The sequence below is a fragment of the Dermacentor albipictus genome, unplaced genomic scaffold (genome assembly GCF_038994185.2).
Source record: "Dermacentor albipictus isolate Rhodes 1998 colony unplaced genomic scaffold, USDA_Dalb.pri_finalv2 scaffold_13, whole genome shotgun sequence".
In the NCBI taxonomy this organism is placed as follows: domain Eukaryota; kingdom Metazoa; phylum Arthropoda; class Arachnida; order Ixodida; family Ixodidae; genus Dermacentor; species Dermacentor albipictus.
Genome location: NW_027225567.1, coordinates 8,071,654 through 8,084,889, shown reverse-complemented (window position 1 = coordinate 8,084,889; position 13,236 = coordinate 8,071,654). Strand labels below are relative to the sequence as shown.

The 13,236-nt window shown below is 44.7% G+C and overlaps 1 long non-coding RNA gene across 1 annotated transcript; it reads right to left on the bottom strand.

Annotated features, from left to right (window-relative positions):
* Nucleotides 1-5,161: 5,161 nt before the first annotated feature.
* On the bottom strand, nt 5,162-12,611 carry LOC135915875 (uncharacterized). Its single transcript, XR_010568773.2, has 3 exons — nt 12,550-12,611; nt 7,849-7,890; nt 5,162-5,321 (listed from the first exon to the last, which is right to left on the bottom strand). It is a non-coding gene; the product is annotated as an uncharacterized lncRNA (long non-coding RNA).
* Nucleotides 12,612-13,236: the final 625 nt, after the last annotated feature.

The window sequence follows — 13,236 nt, the reverse complement described above, 5'->3', positions numbered from 1 at the left end:
GTCTGGTTGACGTGCGTATCCTCCTCTTACTGGCTACGGTCGAAGCTACCCTGGAAATTTGTTTCCTAGGGCTTCACGCTCTGTAAACTTTTGAGACTAACTGTACACAATGCTTTCATTGTGCTCTTCATACGGTGTTCGCACAAAACGCGAAATTAGTTCAGGGAACACAATCCACATGAACGCTGCAACAGCGCAGTTTTCTTCGGCCTCTTGTGTGGTGGGATCAGCCATTGCGGTATCAACTACGAATATGCCATGACGGATGATACTTAGAAAAAAAAATATTCTTCGGTGTTAGTCGTTATGGTCGTTATGGCGATGGTCGTTATGAAGAGCAGCGGTGCCTCCCCTTCTCAGGCGGTACTTTGAAGTCGAGCATATTCTACAGCGCGCATTTGGTCGGAAGAATGCGCACTGCTGTAGCGTATAGGTTTAACGGGTCGTTATATTCGGTCCACTGGACTGTGTGAGTTTGACATATAGTACACAACCTGTATTCAACAGTGCGACTGAAACGAATACACACAAATGCGTGTATCCAATGACATGTAACAAGCAATAATGTGCCACAAAGCTGAACACATTCTCCCTGGACATCCTTCAGACACATATGTACACAACATGCGACATAGGTTAACTCCAAACATTACCTAACATTTCTAAAACGTTTAACATAGTACTATTGCATGGCAATATCCTTTCTGCACTTCACTTGGTACAGCTGTCATTGTTGATAAAGCCGCCCACGCGTCGTTGAGCCATATTTTTTTGTTAAGTATTTCGTTAGTAAAAGATTAAAAAGCCAATACTTGCATTATTAACGCAAGGATCACTCCCCTTGAAGACTACATTCACTGGTAAAGAGAAGCGGGAACTGCAGCAGCAAGAGAGGCCAGATAATGTGGCTTTACTTAAAGAGCCCCACACAGTCAGTGGCGTTTCTATTTATGTGCGTCTGAGCGTATGTGTGCTGCAAAACACATTGCGAGCAACTCTTACAGCGGGTAATGCTTCGGAAGTTATCGTGGTTACCGATTCACACTATTTGGTTCCGGAACTAGCTTAGAGAGAGAGCTAGCAAGTGATTAATGAAAATCAGGTACGTTAACCAGGACTGAGCCCGGTTGGCTACCCTACACTGGGGAAAAAGAAAAGAGGAGGGAAAGAGTAAAAGAAGATGAAAAGGCCACTGGGGATATCGATTGGTCACACAGTCCAGATCACAGACGGTGATTCAATCCGGTAGCTTTCAAATATCGCAGCAGCGCTTTTGCGGCATTTTGTAGATGCGATATGCGAGACCATCGTCACAAGATCTTCTTCAAGGTGAACGGTTCTCTATCTAACTGATTTAGAGCTGCGCAGAAGTCACGTCTTTCATTTTCAAAAGATGGGCAGTAGCACAGTAGATGTTCTATAGTCTCCTCGACACTGCAGGTATTGCACTCGGTGCTATCAGCCATTCCAATCAAATACGTATTTGCGTTGGTGAATACGACGCCCAAGCGTAAGTGCCACAGCATTGTTTTCTGATTTCGCGGAAGCCCAGGTAACAGCCGCAGTTGCATAGATGTGTCGACAGAATGTAATCGATGTTGGGTGAATTCAGGTGTGTGCCACTTCTTCACTATCATACGGTGCGCTAGCTTGCTTAAGTCCTGGGCTGCGTCAGTCCGCAATAAAGGTACCGAAACAAGGGTCGATCCTTCGTGTGCTTTCCTAGCAGCTTCGTCAGTGAAGTCATTGCCGAAGATACCGCAATGGTCTGGCAGCCACTGAAACACGACGTCGTGTCCTTTCGGGATCATATTAACACATAAGCTCGCTTATCTTTTACGGGTGAGCGCTTTTAACGTCTAAGAAATGCTATCGCTGAGTGCAGGACGCGTCTACATGTATCGGAAGTTTCTAGAATGGTATCGATGCTTCTATCCGCGGTCTGTTGTCGCTGAACCTCGCGAATGGTGTAGAACTTTGTGGAAGGCACACGGGTCCCAGCAGTTACTCTGGAACCTTCGACGACTGATCTATAAAAGCCGACGCGCTTTAGCCGCTGATCAGATTTTGACGATCGCCAACTGTGTTCGCCGTTGTCACCGTTCTTTAAGTGTAGTCTGTTCTTGTGGGCACAGGTTCGCCCAATAAAAGTTAGTTTCGTCTTTCAGAGTATTGATACTGTGTTCTTCATACGTCACTCCATGTGCACGTGACAATATGATGATGCATTTCTCGTATATTCGACACGAGCTATTCACAGGACCCGCGACGAAGAACTGACAGAAGGTATTGTAAGGCCGTCTTCGAGTCGCAGAATATTTCCCACCGATTAGCCGGTTTGTTATTAATATAATCAACGGCACCTCGGAGGGCAACAAGCTCCGAACCGGTTGATGTCGTCACGTGAAACATCTTGTATCGCATGCTTATTGATCGTGATGGTAGAGCCACTGGGCCGGTGGAGCTGGTCTGAATGGAAAAGCCATCCGTATATATGCGGCTTCCGCCAAAGTAGAAAGTGTGCAAACAATCCAGAGCTGCTTGCTTCAAGGCCAAAGTAGGCAGTTTAGTCTTCTTTCTTATCTCTGGAAGCGTAAGACGCCCTTGAGGTTGTTTTAAACACCACATAGCTGAGATTGAACGTACTGGGGGTGTGAAGCCCGGTGGTAGGGAGGCACGATGGATGCTGACCACGTTGGAGAATGACGCCTGTGGTCGTCGTTCTGGCAGGCAGGCAAGAGAGCTTGATTGCATCCGTGAAACTTGATGAATATGGGCCCTAAGCGTATCGGTGCTAATGTAAGTAGTGATCGGATGGTCTTGAGTCATTATAACAGTTCCTGCTGTTGAGGCGCTCCGGGGAAGGCCTAGGCAAACGCGTAGTGCCTGTGCTTGCACGCTCTGAAGTTCTCGAAGATTGAACTTGCATGTTTTAGCAAGCACGGGAGCGCGATAGCGCTCCCGTGCTATAGTGTCAGGCGTAACTGACCCCATGTTTTGCCGGCGATGAACTTGAAAGGAACTAGCTGAAGTTGGTTAAATAGATTTTTATATGCAAAAGTGCAAGGGAATAGAAAATGCTCGTTAGAACTGCAAATACTCCGCGTTTCTTACCTATCATGAAGAAACGTCGTGCCTTGACAAGGCTTGCGTGGCACCTGGCGCAGCATTAATGATTGCGCAGTAGACTATGCAGGAAGTGAATTAGAAAATGGCCAGTGACTTTTCAGATAAATGCTGCAATAATAGCAATGGTGACGCCGCCACTTGAATTGGGCAATGACCGTAACTGCGATCCCTGTAAACAGAAGAAGCAAGAGAGAGAGAGAAAAGGTATAGTGAAAAGGCAGATATGCCAAGCAGAAAAGCGTCTGGTTGGCTAACTCTACGCTGGCGGAGACGAACAGGAGAATAATCAAGAGAAACAGAGAGCAAAGAAATGCAGATGCAAATTCCAGGCAGTTAAAGATATTCGCACAGCCTAAAAAAATGCTACTAAAAGTAGTATTATTAGTGTATTAAGTAAAAGTACTAAAAAAATAACCCCCAAAATCCCTTCACTGCCTTCAACGCTGATCATCGGCGGCGACGCCATTCCTGGATCGTTTACACAGACAGTTGAGAATCGTCTAGTCTCCACAATGCTGCGGACACTGATTGTTTTCCTATATCAAATCGCGCACCTTGGCAGAACAAATGGCCGATGTTCTGGGGACAGCCGCATAGATGAGATGCAGCACTGTGAACAATTCCATTTAGTCCCGAATAAACGCTCATAAATGCAATTCCTAACCTTAACAGTTAGGAAAAGGATGGCGGGCATCCCTGTAGTCCACGTAAAATTTTCAAGGTATTATCAGCTGTGCTATGGGCGAAGCTGGTGTCTTGTGGCTCCTAGAAAATGTGCTCACCTGTAATTACCAGCCCGAAGAGATACACCGAGAAGCTCCTCAGTTATGGTTTCTATGGCGTCAGTCATACAGGTTTTCACGTGATCGTCGATGCTCATATAGTTGCATATGTTTCACAGAAGCGCCAGTCGCTTCTCGTGTAGCTAGCAGAGTGGTCTTCTTAATGTCAGCCTATCTCGATGAGCAGAGTAGCAGCTGTAAGTGGCGGCGGTGGAAGTTCGGCTTAGCCAAATTATCAGTTCGTGCTTAGTGGATTTTCTTTTCTTTATTGGGGCATGGGGCCTATGGAAAGCCAAGCAAACGTTCACATTTTTGTTGTCTATATCCGGGAATTCGGCTTAAGCAGGTTCGTCGTAGCGGACGTCTATTGCGTATAAAAACAAGAGATGCAGGTTAATGACAAGGTTACGAGAAGAAAAAGCTTTTCGTCTGGCGGTGGGCGCCACAGAAATCCTCGAAATAAAAACCTGTCTTGCTCCAGCACGTAAGACCATAAAACAATTTAGAAACTGTTTCGTAGTTTGCGTCAAAGGCTCAAGAGTTTCACAGATGTTGGGAAGACGCGCCTTGCGGCCTATACTTCCAAGGAATGAGTGACATGTTTGCCGGCGATTTGCGACAGCTTCGCACTGCTATATATGGTGAACCCGAGAGGGGCCATCGCTAAGTGGAAGCAGCGCGAGGACACCGAACTGCGGAAAAGCCCCAGAGACGGGCTACGCGTTGGAACGCGCCCGCACTGCGGAAGCGCAGTTGAGTGGAAAACGAGACGGTAGAAAAATGCGAGGCGTGGCTTAAGTAAAGAAACGTCGGGTACACGTCACAAGATGTCTCGACGTGTGCCGGGACTTGATTCACGTGGCAATTGAGCTGGTGGCACGAACATATATGGGGCTTATGAATGAACTGTAATGAGAACACATAACATAGGCAATGACCGGGAGAAACAACTGAGTAAAACACAAACGAGTCACAAACAAATATACCAGCAGGAGCATCACCTATGTTTCTTGTCCACCACCTACGCTACACAGTCAAGTGTGGGCTTAGGAGCTCCCCAATTTCTCGTTGAGGCGTCCATTCAAAAAAGTATACACTGATGGTTTACTTACCGGTAGTACCAAAAATTACTAGAGTTATAGATAAGTCTAAAGGGAAGATGCCCTTTAGATGAAGTACGTTGGATGAAGGAGACAAACCAGACAAAACCAAGTTTCTTCGGTGAGTATACATACTCAGCTCTCAACCGATTTATTGTGTGAATGCTCAACATCAATGTGCCGGGGTCCCGTGACTATCAGTTTTTGCATATGCACTGTTGTCCAGCGCAGAATCCTGCATTGAAGTGCTTGGCGACGCAGCGCTGTTGGCATTTGTAGTCGTTTCTTGGACAAATCCATGGAAAGTGATCTGGTCGGCGCAGAGTGGGAGCATGAAAGTAAATGAAAGGCTCAGCATGGTGAGTGAGGTTATGAATATACATGGGACGTGGTTGTGCTAAAAATGGCAGGTTATAGTTTTCGTCGGAGACGTCTACGAGAGCATTGGCTCACCGTTTTCAGAGTGGGGCAAAAAAGTGAATTCAGAGCATATTATGTTGTCCTCGCAAACGAACGCTGTTAGAAAGCGTTTGCAGTGCTGTACAGCTTTTACTTGTGGTTTTGCTGGCGAAATAACAGTTTTGCTGCTTTAGATTAAGGGTTAGTTCACCAGACTTTATCACGCAAACCTAGAAATAGTGTATAAATAGAGCGGTAATGTTGATGCACAGACAAGCATTTTGCTAATGCATCACGTCTGAGCTGATTTCATATACGCACGTATAACGCGCGCAAGTGCAAACCTGCCGTTGAGGTTAGCGATAATATTCCTACAACATGATGTGAAAACGGTTGTTGAGAAATTAGTAGGCAGGACCTGTGATGCAGGTGTTTCGTTCCTATATTAGCTAAGCAGAAAACATACGGTGCTTCACTGAAAAGAGAAGCGGTCGGTCTACGCGAACGAGTCGAGAAATAAAGCTTACAAACCGAAATTGTTATGCCACATAATGCCATCTTTGACATACTTTAAATCTAAGAAATATCTCAACTATAGTTGGGGAAACTGTAGTGGCAGCATTGCTGAGCTCATTTCAACCAACTGCGATTTTCATCGCGCACACAGCTCTTAGCTACGTATGGCTTCTGAGAAGAAAAGATTATCAGACGAAGCAGCCTCTTTATGTTCACTGCAGAACGAAGGCCTCTCCCAGTGAACTCCAATTACCGCTGTGTTGTGCCAGCTGACGCGCCTTTAGGCCTCTTAATTTCATACCCACCGCCTATTTCTCGGCCCTACGCTTGCTGACTGACTACATTTCTTCCAATTAACATTAACTAGGATATCGGTTACCCCAGTTTCCTTTCTATTCGACACCGTTGTGTTCGGAATATTTCTTAACTGGATCTGTGGTGGAAGACAGAAAAATGGCTTTCCGGAATGGACAAAAAGTTGTAGCAGGCATCGAAAAAAAGGGCCAAACAAAGTCAAATGTTCTTACATTAACATCTGTGGTAGGCTAGGCAGTGTCTGAGCAAATGAAATGCATGCATAAAAAGGTAACAATAAATAAACATTGCATTTGATGCTTGCATACGGTCTGCTAGCATGGTAACACGCGTCGGTAGCAATTTCCGTCGCGTCATTAATGCATAATGCAATCATACAAGATTGGGCATAAGGCCTTTGCGTTAGACTTATTTTTTGTCCCATAGTGCACGAGCAATGCTTCCTTTAATATGAACAGAAATAAATGCCACAGATAAAGGAACGCGCCTTGGAAGGGTGCCATATAGCAAAATTGGCATGCTAGCGAAGGTACCCGTGCGCGATGACCTCATTATCTACAACCACAAAACACAAGATTTGACTGATCGGGAATATAGAAGCAGAATGCGTCCGTGACTTTCGAATCCACGCATAAAGCAACCTGAAGCATCCTTGCGAGGTGCTGTCGGCCGAGAAGCAACCTGTTATGATTACAGTCTCTGCCATCAAAGTTGCTTGATATTTGTGATTTGGAACTGCTCAAGGTTGCGTAGTTCTCTCTGAATATATTTTTTCCCTTTTGTTCTCCATTTATACCATAGTTTTAAAAAATTAAATGCCAGAAGGTATATTTTTGTTCGGTATTTATAGGTACAAAGACGTGTGTAGGAATAGAAATATTCTGAATTCAACGAAGTATATTTGTTTCACAGGACTATTAATAGCTAATAGCGCCTTAAAATTTAACCTCTTAGGTAATAAAAAAGCAGTAACAACAAAAATGAGTACGATGCTGAGAAAGATAAATTTAGTTTTAGGTTAAAATTAGAAACTCCTCACATATACAAAAAAAGTTGCTTTGTAAACATTAACAAGCCTTGATAGGAAAGGTCCATCATACAAGAACAGTCCTTGACGATAAGTGGCCCACCAAAATGTTAGCTGCCCAAGAACATTCGTGCTTTCTGAACATTCCCTGCAAATTTGTAAACAACACACCGGACATCATGTGATGAATTATTTACGAGAAATTTGTCGTATTGGCACGACCCCATCTGTGGCACTACTCGTATCCAAAAAACACAATAGGAAAGCATGCTGCACAATGCTCCCGCACTTCGAGATTCTCTTCAAATTCCTCTCTTCCATCTGTTAAATTGATCAACCATTACGATTACTGAACCTCTTGGATAAAACACAATACGTCAAATAAGATCAGCCCATTGACATTCGGTAGTTGCGTGAGCAGAGACCTGCGTGATATTTTGTAGGAGGGCGCACGGCCGAGTGAAAGGATGGCATTCCCTTAGCCACAGCTCGTAAGCGTTGTGCCGAGAGCGTACGCGCACACCTCTTTTTGAGCCCTTCACCAAAGACAAGAAAAACATACTTATTTTCGTATACTTACATGGCCTCACACCCGGTTTCGCTTCGGAGCTTGCCATAAAGCCTGGGTGCGGAAGGTAGTCCATTAGGCATGTTAGCTTTTGGCTGAACAGATAGCGAGCGGCCCACTCAGAGGAACAAAGTAACCAATTTAAGTACAGCTATACGTGGTCTTAGGTACAGAGGGAACCAATATTGATTCGGCCATCATGGCCTGACTTTGAATGCTTGTTCTAAAACATACTACGTCACCACTGCCCCGAGCACAGAAAAGGCAGCCTCTGGAGCACCTTGTGGGCTCTCAACAAGTGCCACTGGCTAGAAATATCTGGCAGCCGTCTTGCGTATACTACAGCGCCACGGTACTAATGCTCACCAATGGAGTGTTCAACTGAACCTTGCGTGCCGCTCACCAACGTTAGTCATGCCCGGTGGCGAACACTGGCTTACGTTCGATAGCCTACAGAACGAAGACATTTCCTATATGTCGCTGCCATCGGCTGGTGTCCTCGTTGCATGGCGAAAAGTGCAAGTATAGCTGTAACTTGCGAAACCAATAAAATGGAAAAATTTGTAAGGATGAAGTTTTTGTAATGATGAAGGGGGCAAGGGACCGTGTCTTTCACGGCTGCAAACAATTACTCCGCTTTGTGTGTGTGCCCAGTGTGTGTTACTGCACACACTGGACGATAGGATAGTTTTTATCGAACGTGTATTCAGCTCTTTGAGCGCCACAAGTTTAGGATGAAAGAGACGTTTGGCCCTGAAAACGTGTCTCAACTTCGTCAAGTGGTGCATACTTTCAAACAGTCGCTAAACGAGGACAGCGTTTCTCACAAGCACCAATGAAAGCTTCTCTTAAACTGATTCCTACAGCAGATAACATCCATATAATGCTTTTATTGTTTTTCGACCAACCACCCAATTCTTATTTCATCCCTCATTACGGGTACGTGCCATGTTTGAGGGTCATCATCATCGAGATCAAGGTATTGTGCTTCAGGAAAGGCAGATCATGCGTAAACACTACATGAAAAGCTGAAATATGCCAGCAAGACTCGACGTATACCATTTTTGAAACGTACGTTTTAATATCTCTAAGTCTAATTTAATCATGGGATACTTCACGCAAAGCCCATAACTTTTTCTATTGTTATCATGGGGTTTCACGTGCCAAAACCATTTTCTAATTATGATGCATGCCGTAGTGGAGGACTCCGGAAATTTCGACCACCTGGGGTTCTTTAACGTGCACCTAAATCTAAGTACACGGGTGTTTTCGCATTTCGCCCCCATCGAAATGCGGCCGCCGCGGCCGGGATTCGATCCCGCGACCTCGTGCTCAGCAGCCCAACACCATAGCCACTGAGCAACCACGGCGGGTGCAAAGCCCATAGCTAGCGTTTTTGATATCCTAAAACGAGTTTCAGTTGCGAGTAGTTGATTAACCGACCTACAAGTAAATATTTCTATACAAAATAACGTTCATTCTACTAACATTCATTGGTTGCTTTTTTTTACGAATGTACTCACCATAGCCAGATATCAAGGAGAAATAAGTCATTGCATTTTTTGTTTGTTTGTGGAATTATGTTTAGGTTCTGTGAGGCTAAGATCGCACTCCAAGGTCAACATTAAGAAGACTGATGGTCATGCTTTTAAAGTTCTACTTGCCAATGTTCCAAAAGTGAAGCATACGAAACCTGATTTTTATTTTCTTCCCCATCTATCGCAGTTTCTTTCTTTTTGTTGTCGCATACTCACTGATACTTGTAGAAAACATAGCAATTTTAATTTTTATTATCAACCTATTTAGTAGCTTTTGATAAGCGCTCACACACAGGCATATTTTGCGTTCCTTCAGCGCCATACGTTTGTTGAATTATTTCGCAGGAAGAATGGAATGTTGCAATGAGCAAAGCAGAACCTAAATATCGGCATATAGTTAGGTGTTACTGGGTAAAAGAAGAAAAAATAATAACGGCACTCTATTTATCAGTTTTTAGAGTTTTATGCGAATGTTCCATTTTTTGAACACTGGCGTTTTACGTTGTCAAAAGTAGTGTAGACTCGCGCATGCATTTCGCCTTCTTTTTTTCTTTTTCGGCATGTTTATGGCGCCCTCTAGGTGCGTTTGGCACAAACTTGAACACTATCTTTCCTTGACATTATTTTGACATAAGGCGTTCTGGCGTGGCACGTGGCAGGAGCAGCGTTCAACGGCAGCGCATAGCCGAGTAGCCTTCTGAATGTAAGTATAAAACGACTTCGCGGCTAGTTTTATATTGTAGTTCTATACTTCTCAACGCAATAACTCTCGTTGTAGGTCATGGCACAACGCTTCCTCAGACTGTAGGCTGCAAGTGACCTTTTCTTCAGCCTTCCCGATGATGAACGCGAAAGTGCGTCTATATGCCAATTGCCGCCTGATGAAGATGGCAATATTACTGACGAGGAGCACGTCAACGAGAATGACTTTTCCGAAGTTGTTCCCGATAATGTTTGCGGGCACGTTGAAATTATGCAGTGCTGCGATGAAGACGTTGATTCCCCTACTGCATGTTCGAGTCCTGAGCCACAACGAAAGAAACCAGCGCGGAGGCAGTCGACTGCAGGAAAAGGGCGCAAGTCTTCAAACAAGGCTGGAAAAACAAAAACCCCAAAGCACTCCCTTAGCGCAGTATGGGGTAACCCTGCTACGTTCGACAAAACACTGCCCAGAGAGAACCCTCTGTTGTTGCTAGAGGCATTTCCTGAGCTAGCAGACATGAGCCCATTTATGCTGTTCAGCAAAATTATTTCTCCAGAATATCTTCGTTCACTGGCTGAACTGACTGCAAGGTACGCATTCCAAAAGAGGGAGGAGGTTGACGCCACAGGAGCGGACATAGGTCAGTTTTTCGGTCTCTTACTTTTGAGCGGATATCACTCCGTTCCATCTGAGGACTCGTATTGGAGCACCGCAGAAGACCTTCGTGTGCCTAAATTTAGTCGCGACAGTGATAGCCCGCAATAGGCTCCGACAGCTGAAAAGGTTTGTTCATGTAGTGGACAACACTCAGTTGAAAGCAGGCGAAAAGATGGGCAAGAATCATCCGTTTTACGATGAACTCTCCAAATGTTTCCGCCAGTTTGGAGTGTTCCACGCAAGCCTCAGCATGGACGAGTCAATGGTGCCCTATTATGGCCACCACTCGTGCAAAATATTCATTCGCGGTAAACCTATTCGAATTGGGTATAAGATATGGATGATGTGCTCTTCGAAAGGGTACCCCTATGCAATGGAAATATAGGGTGGGAGAAACGAAAAGGACGAGAAGGCACCTCTTGGGCTGAGGGTTGTTAGCAATATGGCATCTGTCCTGCCCGCCCCTGAACAGTACGAAGTCCACTTTGACAACTTTTTCACTTCGCACGGTCTGCTGCGAAACTGGCTGACCAGGGGATTCGAACGACGGGGGCTGTACGAGATACAAGAACCGGTGGTTGTCCACTAAAGAGCTTGAAAGACGTCGGAAGAGAGGAAAGAGGTTCTTTCCACTACAACTGTGAGGGGGTGGTCTACACATGCAGGTGGAACGACAATGCAGTCGTCACAGTTTCTTCAAACCACCCCGGCCATGAGCCTCTTGGAACTGCAAAACGCTTCTCACGGCGGGCAAACAAAAAGGTAGACATTCCTCAACCATTTTGATAAAAAAATACACTGAGGGCATGTGGGGAGTAGATGTTCTCGATCGCCTCCTCGGAAGTTATCGGCCAAGACTTCGAAGCAAAAAATGGTGGTGGAACCTTTTCAGCAATGGTCTGAACATGGCTGTCGTCGCAGGATGGCTCCTTCATTGCGAGCTTCACAAAGGAACTGATGCCGCCATGACGCACATACCATTTCTGCGGGACGTCGTCATGTCCTTGCTGCACTTCAAGCAGAGAATCACTGTGCAGCCTGGACCTCGGGTTCATCCGAGACGCGAGGATAGGAAAACTGATGGCCACTACGTCATCTCAGCAACTCAGGGGAGGTGTGCTGAGTGCAAGAAAAACACGATGAACCAGTGTCAGCAGTACAAAAAACGCCTGCACACGAAATGCTTTGTAGCATACCATGGCTTATGAAGTGTTCACTGGCCTACAGCAAGTAGCATGAAAAAATAAATTTTCTCAAGCATTGTTATAAACATTTATACTTTTGAAAGGCCTTGTATGACGCTAATAATTATTCTTCTGTTAACATGAGAAAGCAATCCCCATTTAACAGTCAATAAAAGTTGTTCCAGACAAAATTTGTATTTTTCGTATGGGAAACGGCAATGTTCCAAAAATGTAACATGCGAAAAAACCTACTAAATCTGGTTGAACGCGGCTGTTTTTTATATCCTCGGTAATTTAGAAGACCAATGCAAATTATCAACACCAATTTCAGTTTTTTGGTTACTACTTCACAGTGCGGTGCTTAAAAGGTTAAGATTGAATGTAGTTTTGAATATGCCTTCGTCGTGGAACTCGCCATTATTGACTCACGTCGTGGAGTTAATTGCGTTGCTAGCAGACCAAAGTGTGAAACTACGCTTCCGGGGTATTCAGATAAAAAAAAAGTACCGTATATCTGAACTAAGTAGAATAATACTGGCTAGGCGCCATTGTTTACCTGAAAACAGCGCGCCCCTGGCCGCCTAGAGAAACGTCATACTGATTTAGAAGATTAAAAAAACTGTAGCATTACCTGCCAGAAGCAGGACTAGTACCCACACAACTACAGCCATTGCAGCTGGTCGTCGAACGCACCGCACGCTTTTTCAAGGCGGAGACTAGTCCTCATCTTTTATACATTCCAAGACGATAATGCTAAAAAAAACTTCGCAAAGCTTCCTGCGGGTATATTGTCAGGTTTGTCTGTGATTCAGAGCCATCAATTCTAAATGAACAATAGGGTTTGGTGCTAAGTTGGTTCCCTACGCGCTTACAACTCGTTATTTTTGCTTCATTCGAAGAAACAAGAAGCGACCGCAAAGGCATTGTTATTTCAGCAAGGAACAGACTACAGGGATGTCTGTTTTTCATTACTACGTTGAAAGGGACTGTTAAATGTGTAAATAATGAACTGGGATACGAGCACCCAATTACTAGGTGCCCGAAGAACAGATACGAGTGAGTGTACACGTTTATATGAAGGCGACATACTAAAATGTCCAGAAATCGAGAGTTTCAAGTGCGAACTGATTTGTTCGATGAAACGCCCTACAGAGCAATCTGAATATATGCAGTAGTTGCGTCGAAGATGAATCAAAAGCTCTGTATTGTCCTGGCGCAATACAAAAAAAAATTTCGCCATTTGACTGTCGTTCTTCAATAGGCCACAAATGCCGCATCAAGAAAATAGCGACATCCCATTAGACGAAAAGCACACTAC